Raw genomic sequence first — 19,183 nt, 5'->3', positions numbered from 1 at the left:
TCTCTCTCTCTCTCTCTCTCTCTCTCTCTCTCTCTCTCTCTCGTTTTCTTGTACCAAGATCCACTTGGAATTGGGAGACCATTTTATTCTCTCTCTCTCTCTCTCTTCCATGTACTAAGATTCACTTAGAACTGGAAGACCATTTACTCTCTCTCTCTCTCTCTCTCTCTCTCTCTCTCTCTCTCTTTTCCACGTACCAAGATCCACTTAGAATTGGGAGACCATCTAGCTCTCTATCTCTCTCTCTCTTTTCCATGTACCAAGATCCATTTAGAACTTGGAGACATTTAGCTCTCTCTCTCTCTCTCTCTCTCTCTCTCTCTCTCTCTCTCTCTCTCTCTCTCTCTCTCCCCTTTCTTCCTTCCTCACACTTTCTCTCTCCTCCCACAAACGGATGTAACGACAACCTGTCCTACAGGATATGAACAAGTGCACTTCCTCCTGCGCAAGTGGCTTTGGGATTCTTTCGTTACAGGATGAAGAACGGATAACAGACTGTCAGTCTGTGCCTATCTGTGTCTGTATGTCTCCCTGTGTCTGTGTGCCAGTCTGTGTCTGTTAAATCTGCCTCACTTCACACAAATAATATAAATTTTGCTCAATATTAGGTTTGCATACGAGTATAAAACCTACAATCACTTTAACACCAACAGAAAGTTGGAAATTTGAATAAGAATGAATAATAATTAAAAAAAGCATTAAAAAAAACTATAGACTTTCCAAGTACTACCCAAATTTGCCGTTTTTCCTATCAGTAAAAGCGGATATACGCAATTACGTGACTGAGTCACCTCTAATAACAATAATTAGCGTTTCATATTAGGCTACACTGGTGTCGCAACAGCAAAACTAATCAACATTTAGTATAAAAAATGAAGAAAATATAAGAATATTCCAGATATTAATATCGAATTCCTTCTCATAAAATGGAATCTGTCAGATGTATGTCCTTATTTCCTTGGAAATAAGGCCATACATTGTTTATTAATTAATCATAAATGATTAATAAACAATACTGTAATTAATAAATCAGTTAACAACACATCTACTAATTAAATTACTAAGCTCCTCTGTACGATACCTGGTACAAGATTTCAAGAGAATACTCTCAGTGAAAGAGCAGGTGAAACTTTAGGGACTTCAACTACAGAGTAAGAAGGAAACATACATCACTTACATTTTCATAGATAAAACAACTTCCTATATAAAACATCTGTGTATTTCACCAGCGCGCGTGTTCATGTTTTCGTGTGACTCAAGACACGCAACACTTATGGTGATGTGTGACAGGTCGGCACATGAACAGATGACCATCTCAGACAACCTAATGTTGTTGACGCAAATCGTGAAGTAGCGGTGGGGGGCTGGCCTTGCTATAACGACAGGAACCTTTAACCACTTGTATATATCGTGACCTAAGTTGGTGACTTAGGTATTAGGCAATAAGTCGACTGAAGTGCTTAGTAATCGGGATAGCAATCGCCTCAATCTAGACCAACTAGTTGAGAATATGAACGGTATATACTGTGTGTATATATATATATATATATATATATATATATATATATATATATATATATATATATATATATATATATATATATATATATATATAGAAATAATCAACACACAATCACGTGTGGAACAGAAATAAATTTCTGACTCACATCAGGATCGAACCCAGGTCTTTCAATTGTATGGCCTAGTGGGCAGCGCCCTTGCCTTTCAATTGAAAGACCTGAGTTCGATCCTGATGTGAGCCAGAAATTTATATGCATATATATATATGTATATATATACATATATATATACATATGTATGTATGTGTCATTACACTTGATATAGTGAAATGAGTCACAACCCCTTCGGAGGAATGGGAAGATCTTCCGAGTCCCCTTCCGCCTTCCTCCAGTGAACAGAAAAATGATCTTGAGAGAGGAAATGAGTTAATGGGGAATATGACAGGGCGTCGCAGGAGAACGGGTCAAGATTGAATGGCAAGACGGGATCTCGAGTTCATGACGTCCTTAGGGAGATATTTAAATTACAGCTGCGAATATGAAGGGAAATACCGTACTTTAATGAAATATAACTGAATAATAAAATAAAATTATCAAATTATTTCATTTTAAACTAACACTGCCAGACTGAATTTATGTAAAAATTTTTGAATTATAAATGGAGTACGAAATAAAACAGTTGAAAAGAAAAAAAAAACTCACTCATAATATTAAAAAGCAACAAAAAAATAACAAGTACAAAATGCGCCGAAGTTTCTTCGGCGCAATCGAGTTTTCTGTACAGCGTAAAATCAAGGCCACCGAAAATAGATCTATCATTCGGTGATCTCGGTATAATGCTGGATGAGCCGCGCCCCATGAAACTCTCAGCCGGCCGTGGTGGCCTGTGTTGTGGCGTTGCCAAAAGCACGATCAAGGTTAAGTTTAACCTTAAATAAAATAAAAACTACCGAGGCTAGAGGACTGCAAGTTGGTGTGTTTGATGACTGGAGGGTGGATGATCAACATAACAATTTGCAAGCCTCTAGCCTCAGTAGTTTTTAAGATCTGAGGGCGGGGAGAAAAAGTGAGGAGAGAACAAAGTGCGGACGTACAGACAAAGCCGGCACAATAGTTTTTTTTTTACAAAACTAAAAACCAACCAAAGACAAAATAAAAGTGAGGATATATATATATATATATATATATATATATATATATATATATATATATATATATATATATATATATAAAAAGAGCTCAAAGTGATGGTGAATGGTAATACAACGGATGATGAATGTAACGGCCATGAAATGTAAAGGGTATCTTGGTTATGATGAACGACGCCTCAACTTCCTGTTACCATGAGAGAGAGAGAGAGAGAGAGAGAGAGAGAGAGAGAGAGAGAGAGAGAGAGAGAGAGAGATTTAAAAGGGGGTATACTTCAAGTATACAAGTCTATATATTTGAAAATAACCGGGTTTCTCGGTGACTGTCTATATAAGATGCGTATGAGAGAGAGAGAGAGAGAGAGAGAGAGAGAGAGAGAGAGAGAGAGAGAGAGAGAGAGAGAGAGAGAGAGAGATTTAAAACGGGATATACTTGAAGAATATCAGTCTATGCGACTGAAAACAACAGGGTCCTCCGGTTACTGTCAAAGCAAAGTGCGAGAGAGAGAGAGAGAGAGAGAGAGAGAGAGAGAGAGAGAGAGAGAGAGAGAGAGAGAGCTGATACACAAACGGAAGAAACTGGTATATAATCAAGACTATGATGTGTGTGAGACAATAAGAGAGAGAGAGACAGAGAGAGACAGAGAGAGAGAGAGAATACGCAAACGGAATAAATTGGTATATAATCAAGACCATGATGTGTGTGTGAGACAATAAAAGAGAGAGAGAGAGAGAGAGAGAGAGAGAGAGAGAGAGAGAGAGAGAGAGAGAGAGAGAGAGAGAGAGAAGAAAAACATGAAAATCAACTCAAATAAAAGAAACGAACTTACGAAAAAGTTAAAGCCCCTTAACGACGGCAACGGCCTAAGAGAATCCTTTTCCTTTCCTGTGCCTCTTCCAACAATCCTACGAAATACGAGTAAATAATACCAGGTATAAAGGGTACTAGGTAAATGGCTAAAGGAAAAGTAATGGGACAGCGTGGTTGGAAAGGTGGTGGGGGTGGAATGGCTGTGTCAGGGGTGGGGTGGGAAGTTGGGGGGTGTTAGGATACTCCAGAAAGGAGGAAGGAAGTCAGTATTGATTCTTGTGGGAGGTTTAGTCCTTCCTGTTGTGCAGAAGGATATGGAGGATGGGGGGGGGAGGATATCAGAGGGAAAAAGGGAGTAATCTTATGTAGGATTGGATGGGACACGATTAAAAGTGCCTGATAGTCGTGGAAGGAATCACAAAAAAGAATAAACTTTACACAAAATTTTTTTCACTGAGAGAGAGAGAGAGAGAGAGAGAGAGAGAGAGAGAGACAGAGAGACAGAGAGAATAAGTAAAAAGAACAATATATGTAATCAAGCACATGATGTATGTGTCTGTGAGAGAGAGAGAGAGAGAGAGAGAGAGAAATCTTTGGGACTGAGGAAAATCATTGTGTATACTATAAAGCAAAACTAAGTATGTTTATGAAAAAGACATTATAAAATAGCCAACTGGGATACATCTGGAAGTTTCCAGTAATCAAGAAAACTAACATTACGTAAATACACAAAACGCTAATAGAAGGAAATACATATTAGTAAAAAAGGAGAAAACTGATAAATATGACTTTCAGAACTCGAGGATACAAAAGATACCTAGAACGAAACTGTATTAATTACAGTTTTTGATAATCACTTAATCATAAGAAGAAATGATGACAATAACAGTATGTCATTCTATAAATTTTTAAGCACGAGAGAGAGAGAGAGAGAGAGAGAGAGAGAGAGAGAGAGAGAGAGAGTTTGTATTTATATAAACACTCAGCTCAAACTGATGTATTCAAAACTTTGGCCTCAAATAAGAGAAAAAACACTGAAAACACCTCTAAAGAAGCCATAAAAATGGCTCAGAAGAAACCACTGATGCGTGGCTTATAATCACTCTATGAAAAAAACCGGAATATTTGACTGTAGAAAACACGTATAAAAAATATATATGTAAAAAAAAATACAGAATGATAATGGCCCCTGAAACCCATCGGTCCAAAACACGAGCTTTAAGGACTGACTTTTTCTTGTGCGGCTATGTCCCCTGGAGAAACAGGTGGCTCGTTTTACGCAGCGAACACTTCCTCGTATTGACGACTCGAGTGTGACGGAGGGAACGGGGCCACGCGTTTTGCTCTGTCTGCATTGCACGCGCCCGATGAAGACTAGTCGCGTTGACACGCTTCCAGCTAGCGTTGCAAGGACGAACGACCATTTTATTATACTGTAATGCAAAGGACGGAGGTCTATCAATCCACTGTTACAACGGAAGATAGATACCGTTTCATTATACTTTGTAATGCAAAGGATGGAGGAATATCTATCTTCTGTTGTAAGGACAAAAGAAGTTTCATTATACTGTAATGCAAAGGACGGTGGAATATCTATCTTTTGTTGAAACGAAAGACCGTTTCATTGTACTGTAATGCAAGGAGAAGGAATATCTATCTTCTGTTGTAAGGACGAAAGACCGTTTCATTATACTACAATGCAAAGGACGGAGGAATATCTATCTTCTGTTGCATTACAGGACGAAAAACCGTTTCATTATACTGTAATGCAAACAAAAGATATATATCTTCTGTTGTAAGGACGAAAGACCGTTTCATTATACTGTAATGCAAAGGACGGAGGAATATCTATCTTCTGTTGTAAGGATGAAGAACCATTTCATTATACTGTAATGCAAAGGAAGGAGGAATATCTATCTTCCGTTGTAAGGACGAAGGACCGTTTCATTATACTGTAATGCAAAGGACGGAGGAATATCTATCTTCTGTTGTAAGGACAAAAGACCGTTTCATTATATTGTAATGCAAAGGACGGAGGTCTACCTATCCACTTCACTGCAGGGACAACATACTGGATGATTTTCCTCTGTGCAAGGAAAAGCGAATTATTTACTCAACTTCAAAGGAAGGACGATGGAAATCTAACACGTCGTCACTGCAAAACTATGGACTGCACCGTTCTTCAAAGGTTTATTCTAAACCAATATTTGCAACCCTTTAATATAAGTAAATAAATTTCCAAAGCAATCAGAATTAGATCACTCAAATCGGATCAGTTCAAGTGAGGAAATAACAGGTGGTCAAGGCTGGCCAAAAAAGCCGGTTTCATAAGAGATGGCTGGCTGCTGGTAGACTTTATCTTAGTAGTAGCTGATCCGTTTCTTAAAACCTGGAAAGCTATATTTACATATACATACAGTATGTATATGTACGTACATGTGTGTGTGTGTATATATACTGTATATATAGGTGTGTGTGTGTGTCTGTGTGTGTATAAGGCTAAATCAAATATTAATTTATAAATACTACAACAAAATACTTGAGCATTCGTAATGAGCGTTGTTGTAATGAAGTGATAACTACAGATTGAATCTGTAATACTAGAAGCACTCGTGTAAATACACACACACACACATGCATGCATACATATATATATATATATATATATATATATATATATATATATATATATATATATATATATATATATATGTGTGTGTGTGTGTGTGTGTGTGTGTGTGTGTGTGTGTGAGTGTGTGTAGGTACCCCAAACCACACCTAAAGCTTGACACAGCAAAACCAGCTGATGTCACGATCACCAGGCAAACGGTGTGATCATTCGAACAAAATGTCTTCATCTACAAACAACTGTTTAACTAAGCCTGAACCTCACACAATGCAAGAAGACCCCAAAAACGCTTCCCACAGCCAGGATCAACACTGGGGCCTTTGAACACTCGCCCCGGACAAAGAGAATAAGACAAACACGACCTTAAAAAGATTAAGAGAAAAAGAAGAAGAAAAAATAAAAAGAAATCGAAAGGTAACATCCAACAAAGGTAACAAAGAAAGACGTTTGCTTAACCCGGCGATAATTAAGAAGCTCACCTGTGCTTATAGGTCTGCTGCACCTGCCATGGTCTCAAGACGTCCCTCCGGAAACGAGGGGAATGCTTTCAGGGCCAGAGTGGGCTACAATCGGATACGCCCAAAATAAGAAGCACCAACTATATGTAAATGCAAACTATAAATAAATAAACTGATTAGTCAGAACTGTTTAATACTTCAAGAACCTCATCCAGAATCAAAAATCTTCATCCCGCTCAAATTCAGAAACGCCACATTTACCCGAAAAGAAAATCGACAACGTCTTGGCCCACTTTGCCGCAAACATGTACCTGTTCAGGTGGGATTCCCTCAAGTGTGACGCACGACACTGGGCAGGTGCACTCTCGCCTTCCTTCGAGGAACATAGGCATGTTAAGAGGGCGTACGTGGGCGTGGGCGGGTGGCCATTAGGAGACCTTGGGTGGGCGGAAGGATGGGGCCTACAGCAGGTTGCCGGAAACATTAGGACGTGGGTCCATGATTTCTGTTCGTCTTAACTTACGTTAATTATTACTGTTTTCATAAACAACACCTTATGACAGGCAACCGCATATATTTTTGTATTTCTTTTTATATTTTGGAACAACCGCATATATTTTTATACTTTACGTTTTGAAACAACCGCATATATTTTTGCACTTTTTATGTTTTGAAACAACCGCATATATTTTTGTATTTTTTTGTTTTGAAACAACCGCATATATTTTTATACTTTACGTTTTGAAACAACCGCATATATTTTTGCACTTTTTATGTTTTGAAACAACCGCATATATTTTTGTATTTTTTTGTTTTGAAACAACCGCATATATTTTTGTACCTTTTCATGTTCTGAAAAAACCGCATATATCTGTGTATTTTTTTTATGTTTTGAAACGACCGCACAGATTTTTTTATATTCTTTTATGTTTTGAAACAACCGCATATATTTTTGTATTTTTATATATTTTGAAACAAACATGCAAGAAAACATTGTCTTCTCTTTCTCTCTCCCCCTCTCTCTCTCTCTGAGTGCATGTGCGTGTGCGTGAGTACAAAGCTAATAAAAAGGTCGGCTACAAGTCAAAAGTGACGACAATCAATGCAAAATCCCATTAGGATAAAGACTACAAGTCCAGTCTATGGTCAGTGATGCATAATTAAAAGCTCTTATATACTCTAAAATTGCCCTTTGGCTTCAGTTTTTACCACATTAATCCACGGTGATAAAACTATTAAACCCGTTTAACAAAATCTGACATTTCCATTTGGAATTTAATCAAATTCTTTAAATAATTCTCTAAAAAATAATACTAGCAAAAAAACAAAAGATCTTCAAGGCAATTGAGGTAGAAACAGGTGTGCTTCAAGACATGTCCGTATATGTCCCACCACGAATCTCTTATACTTTTAAAAAGAAAAAAACTAAACAACAAAAAAATTTCAATTTCGGAATCTATGATTCCGGAATTTCCTTCTTTCCCTCTTCCTCAGGACTGGATTCCAATCTTTGATAAGCGTTCGCAGATGATGATATTGGTCCATCTTGGTTTTTACTTGTAATTAAAACCAAAATGGAAAAAAAATCTGCTTGGTCTAAAAACTATGGCAGAAACATCTTTCTTTTTGAAGTTTCTCATTCTCTCCACAGGTCTGGGCCTCGTGAAAAAAATTCTTGCGTATCCTATAAGCGTAAGCTTTTACACATAGTAATGTTTGGCTGCGAACAACTTGCTTGTTTTTGAAAAAGAAACATGACAAAGCTAAAACCAAATAAAAAAACTAATAAAGATTCACACAAGACTAAACACCATAATCTTTTGGAAACCGACTACAGCAGTAAAACCAACAGTTAAAAATACAAGTAAAAAATGCACCGAAGTTTCTTTTGCGCAATCGAGTTTTCTATACACCAGCTACAGCGTATAATCAAGGCCACCGAAAATAGATCTATCTTTCGGTGGTCTCGCTATAATGCTGTATGAGCCGCGGCCCATGAAACTTTAACCACAGGCAGGTGGTGGCCTATCCTATACCGTTGCCAGAAGCACGATTATGGTTAACTTTAACCTTAAATAGAATAAAAACTACTCAGGCTAGAGGGCTGCAATTTAGTATGTCTGATGTTTGGAGGGTGGATGATCAACATACCAATTTACAGCCCTCTAGCCTCAGTAGTTTTTAAGATCTGAGGGCGGAGAGAAAAAAGTGCGGACAGAGAAAGTGCGGACGGACAGACAAAGCCGGCACAATAGTTTTCTTTAACAGAAAACTAAAAAAACTACAAAAGCGTCAAAAGGCAGCGGATCCGTCACATCTATACAAACAACTGCACATGCGTCAGCAAATACCCGTCCCTATAAAGTCGTCATGTCTAGTCCCCTGTAATGACAGTGCTACGGAGGACTTCACTCCTGAGGTAGTCGTTAGCAGAGCCATTACGACACTCCCCCAAGGGGAGGATGAGGAGCCCTTGCTGTTTCGGCCGAGCGCTGGGGATAATGCGGATTCGTCTTCCTTGAAGGTAGTCATTTTCGAATGAGGTGCTCGTCGTCGCTGGGTCCCCCTTGAATTACTGCTTGTCTGGATTATCTATGATTCATTGCTAAAACAAGTAAAGTGAATTTACTTCTCAATAAATATATATTGTAAATTCTTACATCCATTGCTACAGAAAAGCTAAAATGAAAAGAAGTGAAAGAAGCGATGATGATAATAATAATAATAATAATAATAATAATAATAATAATAATAATAATAATAATAATAGCAGCACCTGAAATAACTTTCTCACTGCTTGCCTGAAATGATGTTAAAAGCACAATTACTTTACCCACCATTAAACATCGTTGTATATTAAAATGTTCAAGCTTATTTTTTAGTTGGATCCAAATATTTACAGTTAGCATAAAAAAATAAATAAACAAACGGTCTCACTAGCATGGCTACAGTTAAGTAAGTGTTCTTTTAACTTCTGTAGTTTCATAAGAGGCCTTGTAAGAAAAACTAGATTTAAGTGGTATTGCAAGAAAAGGTATATTTCAGTGGTATTGCAAGAAAAAGTTTAAGTGGTATTGCAAGAAAAAGTATATTTAAGTGGTACTGTAAGAAAAAAGTATATTTAAGTGGTATTGTAAAATTTTTTTTATTTAAGTGGTGTTTTAAGAAAAAGTATATTTAAGTGATACTGTAAGAAAAATTGTATTTAAGTGGTATTGTAAGAAAAATTGTATTTAAATGGTATTGTAAGAAAAAAATATATTTAAGCGGTATTGCAAGATAAAGTATATTTAAGCGGTATTGTAAGAAAAAGTATATTTAAGTGGTATTGTAAGAAAAAGTATATTAAGTGGTAGTTTTAACTCATCAGCCACTTTGAACTCATCAAAAAGCTGTTATAAAGATTTTTTTCCCTTTCTCTCTAAACCCTTCAGTCAGCGAGAGAGAGAGAGAGAGAGAGAGAGAGAGAGAGAGAGAGGATGTCCGTCTCTCATTCAATACTCCAAGGATCGATATCATACTTCCTCCTCATTGTGGAAGTTCACAGAATTCCTCCTCGCCCTTTACCTCAAAATTCAGAGATCAACCTCAAACCTCAGGTGTCTAAAAGCCAATATCGTTACCTGTTCGGAATCTTACAATGACTTTTGACTGTTGGTTATATATATATATATATATATATATATATATATATATATATATATATATATATATATATATATATATATATATATAAATATATATATGCATAGATATAAATTATTAAAACAAGTTTTGTGTGTTGTGTGTGTGTGTTATAAACATACAAAATACATTTATTCAGTTAAAATACCGTGACAAGGATGAAACATATGTGCTGAAAACTTCCACAACACCTCCCCACCTGCTCTGCATACCAGACCATGTGAGGCACAGAACTCATAAAAATATACGTAATTACGACAGTAAGTAGAGCGTACCGAATGGAAACAGAAAATAATAAAAGAAACATACAAAGAAATACGTAAAGGAAGCGAACAAATAGACACGAGTCGGTGTTTTTTTTTTTTTTTTTTTACGTGTTTGTTCTCATCCACAACTTTGGCTTAGCGTCAGTATCATATAACTTTCGAATACAAAGCAGACTTGAATAACGATTCATCTGCTGTATTAAGTTTGCGTTACTTCCCACCAGATTATGAGCATTATGACTCTAATAACACAAAAATTTGGTTACAGTAATGCCCATAAAAACGGTTAGAACTCGCCTAAACACGCCTGTTTGGAATTGAAATCCAAGTTTCCTATTAACTTCAAAAAATTAGTATCAAAATAAGGACTGCTGAGTTCTTGCCATGCTGGGGAGAGAGAGAGAGAGAGAGAGAGAGAGAATAAGGACTGTAGAGTTCTTGTCATACTGAGAGAGAGAGAGAGAGAGAGAGAGAGAGAGAGAGAGAGAGAGAGAGAGAGAGAGAGAGAGAATAAGGACTGTGGAGTTCTTGCCATGCTGAGAGAGAGAGAGAGAGAGAGAGAGAGAGAGAGAGAGAGAGAGAGAGAGAGAGAGAGAGAGAGAGGACTGTAGAATTCTTGTCATGCTGAGAGAGAGAGAGAGAGAGAGAGAGAAAGAGAGAGAATAAGGACTGTGGAGTTCTTGCCATGCTGAGAGAGAGAGAGAGAGAGAGAGAGAGAGAGAGAGAGAGAGAGAGAGAGAGAGAGAGAGAGAGAGAGCAAAAGCTGGAGACACACCATTCTATCTATAACTTGTTTCCATACATCTCACTCCCGTGGAGGGGTAGCGCCGTCAGTGCACCTTAGGTGGTGCACTGTAGGCATTACTTCAGGTTTTTTGCAGCGTCCCTTCGGCCACTACCTGCAATGCCTTAAATTCATTTTAGTGTACCTCCTTTCGTATTCACTTTCTTCCATCTAACTTTCCACCCTCTCGTAACAATTGCTTAATAGTGGAACTGCGAGGTTTTCCTCAGTTACACTTTTCAAACCCTTTTACTCTCAATTTCCCTTTCAGCGCTGAATGACCTCATAGGTCCCTGGGCTTGGCCTCTGGCCTAAATTTTATATTCCATCCCATAGCACTCCTTAAATTTCATGGGGTCATTTCAACACTGTTTCAGAAAACCTTGTTCTCGTCAATTACCACCGAAGCCTGACTTCGCAATGTAGTCTCTAAAATCACATGCCAAGAGTTACATCTGTTATCCATTTCCCATCACGGCCAACATCACATTTTTTTTACTATGTAACCTTCAAAACATAGGTATTTGACGGTTAAAGAAAAAACTAGAGACCAGAATTCCCGTACTCGGTGACTGACTATTCCATCATACTAAGCTGACACCACATTGCATTTCCTCAAGCCTCCAAATTCCTTAGGCTACAACTCCTACATTCACTCGTTAATGAGCTAAGCTTTAGAGCCGTTGTAGATCTAGGTCGCTACGCATAACCAATAATTCTAAGGTATTCTTGAATAAGTAGGTATAAATGTACATATGTGCGTGAGAATATAAATATTCGATTTGCAGACTTATATTCTGAGACGACACGTGCATATAAGATAATCATTACATCTGTACTCCAATACGATGGGTTTTTAAAAATATTAAGGAGTCTGAACTTTATCAAATGTATCCAATGAATAGAAACAAAAGAAAATATAAAAGGAATGAGAATAAAGGTAAAATATCGTCGCTAAGACATGACGTAGAGTATAACTGATATAGCTAAGGAGATTCTGTAAAAAGTAATAATAATATATTTTATTCAGTGCTCACGCCAGCTGTACTAAAATTTCCATAGGTTTAAATTAATAATGATAATATATTTTATTCAGTGCTCATGCCAGTAGTACTAAAATTTCTATAGGTAGAAATCAGATCCGGAGAAGAAATTATATTATTAAAAAATAACCATGGAGGGTAAAAAAAAAAAAAAGGAGTTAGTTCAACTATTTTTTACCGAGGGACATCTTTCAAGAAAAATGATAAAAATCTAGCCATTCACTCTGGTCAGCACCTTTTTAGAACGCAACCCTAGTGCTAGTCTTGTAAAAACATTCCAAAATGGACAGATTGTTCTTGGCCACTGGTATACTTCATTACAGGTAATAACTGGTGATTACATCGTAAGCCTTACCGATACGTAGACTGGATTTAGCTACTGTACTGATCTCTTTGCCAACGACTGACCTCACCAGAATGCTTCAAGAAAATCCAAGTTATGATTTGGATTTAAATATAGATTGTGCGTCCACTGACAAATCCGCACGTCCTCTAACCTTTGGCGACCCTCCTTACAAAGTCTCTAAGTCCATTTAGCACGGACTGTTCTCACTGGTTATAAATCTTGTGTTTTGAAACATTTCTGGACTTCCAACCACCGCAACTACTCACTCGCGTTCTCAAGGAAATTCATGGCATGGGCTGCTCCAATCATACCCACTGTAAGCTGGTCTCTTTAATATTCTTGATAATTTCCTTCAGCTAGCAAACATTCTTTTTCCATTCTTGACTTCTCACTCCTATTCTTTGTTTAATTTCCTTTTCAATCGCGTTTTCTTCCTAATAGTGTACATATCTGGCCTAATATTTTCTTTCGATAATAATTTCTTAGAAAACTTTGGAACAAATTGAAAACATTACTGCATATACGACCTTACAAACACTCCCAGAGCTGTATAAAATATACCTAACAAGGAGCGCATCTTCTATGCCTTAATAGAGTAAGGTGTCTAGTTGAAACTTTTTCTAGGCCTAAATAGAGTAAGCCGTCAAGTTCAAACTTTTTCTATTTCCCCCTTCCATTACAATACCAAGATTTCTTTGCACTTAGCCTTCTTCCTTTCAAACAAGTTTCATCTACACATACCCAGTGATGAAAATCATGCTAGAAATAGTACCTTACGTAAATTTATTCATGAAAAAACTTACCTCCAGGTAAATGACCTTCAGCGAACCATGGCGCCGACTTAATATACAAAACTTCCTGGCGTATCATATACAGTTCACGACACTGCCTTCGTCACTCCCAATTTCTCTAATGACATCCAGTCAATCAAGGGAAAGAGTAAGCAGGTGGTCACTGAAAACCCTATGCGGATAAACGGTAAGGGCGAAAGTTCCTCGCCTTGAAGTACCTCGGGTCCTCATGAGCAAGAGACCTCTGTCGGAAGCTTTAAGAATCAATCTGGAGATCACATTTCAGAGGAAATGAAGGGATGGATCGGTACCACAGGAAGGGGAAAAGAGTTTAGATTGCAACGTTGACATACTATGTCTGAAGCCTTCGCGTATTTGATTGCAATGCACTGGACATTACCTCCGCGCGCAGGGTTGCCATGCACTGGCTAAATTATATATATATACACAAATATATATATATATATATATATATATATATATATATATATATATATATATATATAAAATATATATGCCTATATATAATCATACAGTATTATTATATATAACTATATATAATGTTTTATGTATATATATATATATATATATATATATATATATATATATTTATATATTATATATTATATATATATGATCATGATAGTAACAGCATCAAAACATAACATAACAGCAACAACAATAATAATACTAATAATTATATGGTAGGCATTCACTTATTTTATCTAACATCGACAGTCTATCTATAATACAACACGCTTAGACTTGCCACTGGCCCGTTCAAACAGACTGAAAGTCCTTTGATCCAAGCTTCTTATGGATGGTACATAACGTCCCTACAGTCATAAATCACCGTCTCGAGCCTCTCTTATATTAGAAGAGGGGAGAAGCAAGGGGCTTTTCCCCTGGGGGGGGTGGGGGAATTTGCTCGACGAAAAGCACTGAAGGAGGACGGAAGTACTCACACCAGCCCTTCTGTGCCAAACGTGGATCAATAACACACTTCTCTCTCTCTCTCTCTCTCTCTCTCTCTCTCTCTCTCTCTCTCTCTCTCTCTCTCTCTCACTTCATATAGGATTGTATTCACTTAGGTGATTGGAGTTATTTGTACACTCGGAAACTATTAATTGACTGAATATTTATCATTTTTAAGCAATAATTTATTTCACAAACTGCATCCATCAGTCTACTTCTTAATTTCATACCGTTTAAAATCTGCAGTTAACTCGTTCTCCCTTCGAAAAATATAAATATACAAATAAATATAAAAAAAAATTAATAGACATTTTCATCGACTTACGCTGTTTAAAATCACGAATTCTTTAAAATCCAATGAATTTTCCATAGTATTGTCAGAGAAACCTGTGATATTTTTTAACAATGGAAATTGAATTTTCAAAAAATTAATTAATAAAAAAATGAATAGCTTAAGAAACGAATGGAAACAAATGTAATGATAAATTCGACAAGCTAGTGTGTAAAGGGAAAACCTAACTACTAAGCTTTAATACACTTGGGCTTTTGAACTATTAGCCCGTAATAAATCAAAATTCAGTTATTACTGCTAATGAATGCATGGCAGGAAAATATACCTTTCCGCATAAAACAACGTTCGTCTACAAAACGAAATATCTAAATATGTATTATTAAATGAACACAGCCTTAAATTTTCACTTCCAAAAGAATTTATGCTTATCAATGAATTAAATGACTATAAATCGTTTAGTCACGAACTGACAGCCAAATATAATATCCACAAATTTTTTAAAAAAGGCTTTTGCAAGTTGGCGTCTCAATAACTATGGTCATAATGGTATATTTTAATAATTTCATCTATGTAAGTATCTATCTACCTCTATACATAATACAAATATATATATATATACATTATATATATATATACACACATATATGAATGTATGTATGTAAGTATGTGTATATACATATATATATACATATATATATATGTATGTATGTATGTATGAATATGAATATATATATATATATATATATATATATATATATATATATATATACATATACACATACACATCACTAACTCCTCGCGTTCTGTGACAAAATCCTACACCTGGCACAGTCCCAACTAACGTGACAGTTAATAGCAGGTTCAGTCTCATAACAATCATCGTATTGCGACATCTTTCGCGTGAGAGAGAGAGAGAGAGAGAGAGAGAGAGAGAGAGAGAGAGAGAGAGAGAGAGAGAGAGAGAGAGAGGCTGCGTAACCCAAGTGTCCCAAAAACAAAGGCCAGCGGAGATTAATGATTAGCCACAAACAAAGGAAATTAGGCAAAAAAACAAAGGACCCACTCCACATCCACCTGCTAAACACTTCACGCTTCTCTTCTCAGGTTAATTGTCGTGACGCCCAGGTATGCTGTGTCCTTCCGAGCTAATTCTCTCTCTCTCTCTCTCTCTCTCTCTCTCTCTCTCTCTCTCTCTCTCTCTCTCTCTCTCAAGGATAGGCAGCTACACTTAGAATGTCCAGTAGTGACGAGTGGTATTTATATCAAGAGTTATTTAATGTGTTGCTTTTATATATATTTGTCTTATATATATATATATATATATATATATATATATATATGAATACATTTATATATACATATATATATAGTTAAATATATATATATATATATATATATATATATATATATATATACTGTATACATATATATATATATATATATATATATATATATATATATATATATATACTATATATATATATATATATATACAGTTTACATATACATACATACATACATATATATATATATATATATAAATGTGATGTGTGTGTGTGTGTGTGTGCACAGACACTGACCTACAAAAAACGTTAGTTGGGCTGCAGTCAACGTGGAAATATTCCCGGACCTCAGCACAAATAAGCTGAACCTTTCTTTTTATATTATCAACATAATTTGTGTTCAACAAGACTGACTAATAACTTATTAATGACTAAACGTGAATCAACAAATGCATCAAATGCATAAATTATTCATAAGATCATTATATTATAATTAAAATTATTAAACCATGTTTACCAAGCCCGAAAAACTTGGAAAGGAATTTCAACTTGAATTAAAAATAACAGGTTATTTTTTTTGACCACCAAAAAAAATTTTAAGATTATTTTTTCCTAACAAAATTTCTTTTTTATTTTCTACTACAATAACAAATTAATTTTTCCCCTCCCAAAATTAAACACAATTTCTCCCATCCACACGCAATTAATTTTTTTGATCTCACTCAAGCAAAAATTCTAAGTAATTTTCACTTGTTCCACCAAAGGAACCGACATTCCTGACGAAATACGCAGTTGATGGTGGGGTAGAGGGTACGGGGAAGTGGGGGGGGGGGTTAGAGGAGGAAGAGTCCTTCGGTGGGAAGCGGGAGTCCTACGATGGAGACATTTCCTTCCAGGGATGACTCACCTGTTTCCAGGAAGCGTCCGATCCTTACTTTTTACATAAATTCTAGTCCTTCTTTCTGTTAGTAATTTTAGCTTCCTTCTTAAATATCTAACATTTTCCAATTGTAACATATTATCATATGCATTAAGTAAATAATGTCTATTTTCAGTCAATTTCCCTTTTATCAGCTTTTCATTTTTTCCTACTACTTGATTTTATATATCTGTGCTTTGCCCATTAAAATTTGAAGTAATAACACAAAAAAATCTTCAACTCTTTTTGTTTATTCCAGTTAACATCATTTTATTTTGTTTGTTTGTCTGCCACTGGATTGTTTGGATATCATCATCCTCGCCCTCTCATTCTCTCATTCTCTCTAGACATTTAACTTTTAAGGTCTCTCTCTCTCTCTCTCTCTCTCTCTCTCTCTCTCTCTCTCTCTCTCTCTCTCTCCGTGCATGAGTGCACATGAATAACTGAAAAGTACACAAACCTCACGAAATATAATATCTTGGCTCATCACAACCAAATTTCAAAGATGAACCATTCACTTTAAGACTGACAGCCAACAACTGATCAGCAAGATAGGTAGGTAAGAAAAATCTTGAGGTGAAAACCACGCGGTTTCAGTACCATACGAATAAAGGCAGAAGGATATTTCTTATTTATTTTAACCATTTATTATTTGTGATTGTATCATTACAGTTTGCATTCATTTCATCAGTAAAAACGACAACAACAACAGTAATTGAAATAAACAATAATTCAAATGTCCCGTAGACTATAATCTATAAATACCATACACACATACATAATTACATAATATATATATATGTATATATATATATATATATATATATATATATATATATATATAAACATATACATATATATACAGTATATATATAGATGAATATGTGTATATATATATATATATATATATATATATATATATATATATATATATATATAAACATATACATATATAAACAGTATATATATAGATGAAATATGTGTATATATATATATATATATATATATATATATATATATATATATATATATATATATATATATATTATAGGAATATGAGCGCGCGCTGTACATCCACCTGAGAAACACCTGTACCACGAATGCCCAAAAACGGCAACTTCCTTCCTTCATTACCAAGAACCCCCGATGACGAATTAAAAAAAGAAAAAATTCCCACGCCGTCGAACAAGGACCCCGAAGCTAAAAAGGATGTCCTGCAAATACGCCATAGGACACACAAGGAGTCCTGTGAGAGAGAGAGAGAGAGAGAGAAAGAGAGGCTGAGAACTAACAGAACTGAAGAAGTCACAGAACTGAATAACCTGGAGCTAAAAGATTCCTTCGTACAAATGACCATCAGCACCACAATTCAAGGAGGAGCACCTGTTACGGTTCCCAGGATGGAGTAGGATGCGTTAGGATGGCCGACGGGCACGTCTCTGGGATGCAAGACCGGACATCCTGCAGAGAGAGAGAGAGAGAGAGAGAGAGAGAGAGAGAGAGAGAGAGAGAGAACATCACTCGATAACGTTGATAGTCTAATTATAATTACGACTTTAATTTTATTTTATATTTGAGAGAGAGAGAGAGAGAGAGAGAGAGAGAGAGAGAGAGAGAGAGAGAGAGAGAGAGCACCTGCCTAACCTACCTATTTCACTGGTTTTAAAATACATTTTCTTTTCGGAAAAGGGCTACGATCCCAAGACCTGATCCGGGATGAATGAACCATAAAATTTAGGCTATAAACCCGAGCACAAAGTTGCACAAGGAAATGAAACTGAGAAATTACATGAGATGAAGTATATGGCTCTAAAGATAAAACTGGGAGAAGACTCCCCAGTTGCACAAAGAAGTAATAGTTAGAGTGGTTGGACAGCAAGATGGAAGAAAGGAAGGTGGCATGGAGGTAAAGTAAAAGTCTTTGGTAATAAGTTATCACGGTTCGACAAGCTCTTAACAAAGGGAAAAATAAAAAAATAAAAATTCAATAAAAACTAACTCTTAAGACGAAGACAGAATTTTTGTAAACAAAAACAACGCGTAATAACACCCACTATAATTCAATAAATAAATAAAAATCAGTCAAAATTAATTCCTAAACACAAGATGACACAGGAAAAACATATCCTTCTTGAGAACTTATAATGGAGATGCACCCTTCACTTCGAAACCACATCCTTGAAGGAGTTAAAAGAATTTACCTCGCATGACCCCTTAAAAAAAAAAACAATGTG

Source organism: Macrobrachium rosenbergii, chromosome 20 (genome assembly GCF_040412425.1).
Source record: "Macrobrachium rosenbergii isolate ZJJX-2024 chromosome 20, ASM4041242v1, whole genome shotgun sequence".
Taxonomy (NCBI): Eukaryota; Metazoa; Arthropoda; class Malacostraca; order Decapoda; family Palaemonidae; genus Macrobrachium; species Macrobrachium rosenbergii.
Note: the sequence above shows the minus strand (reverse complement) of the source record.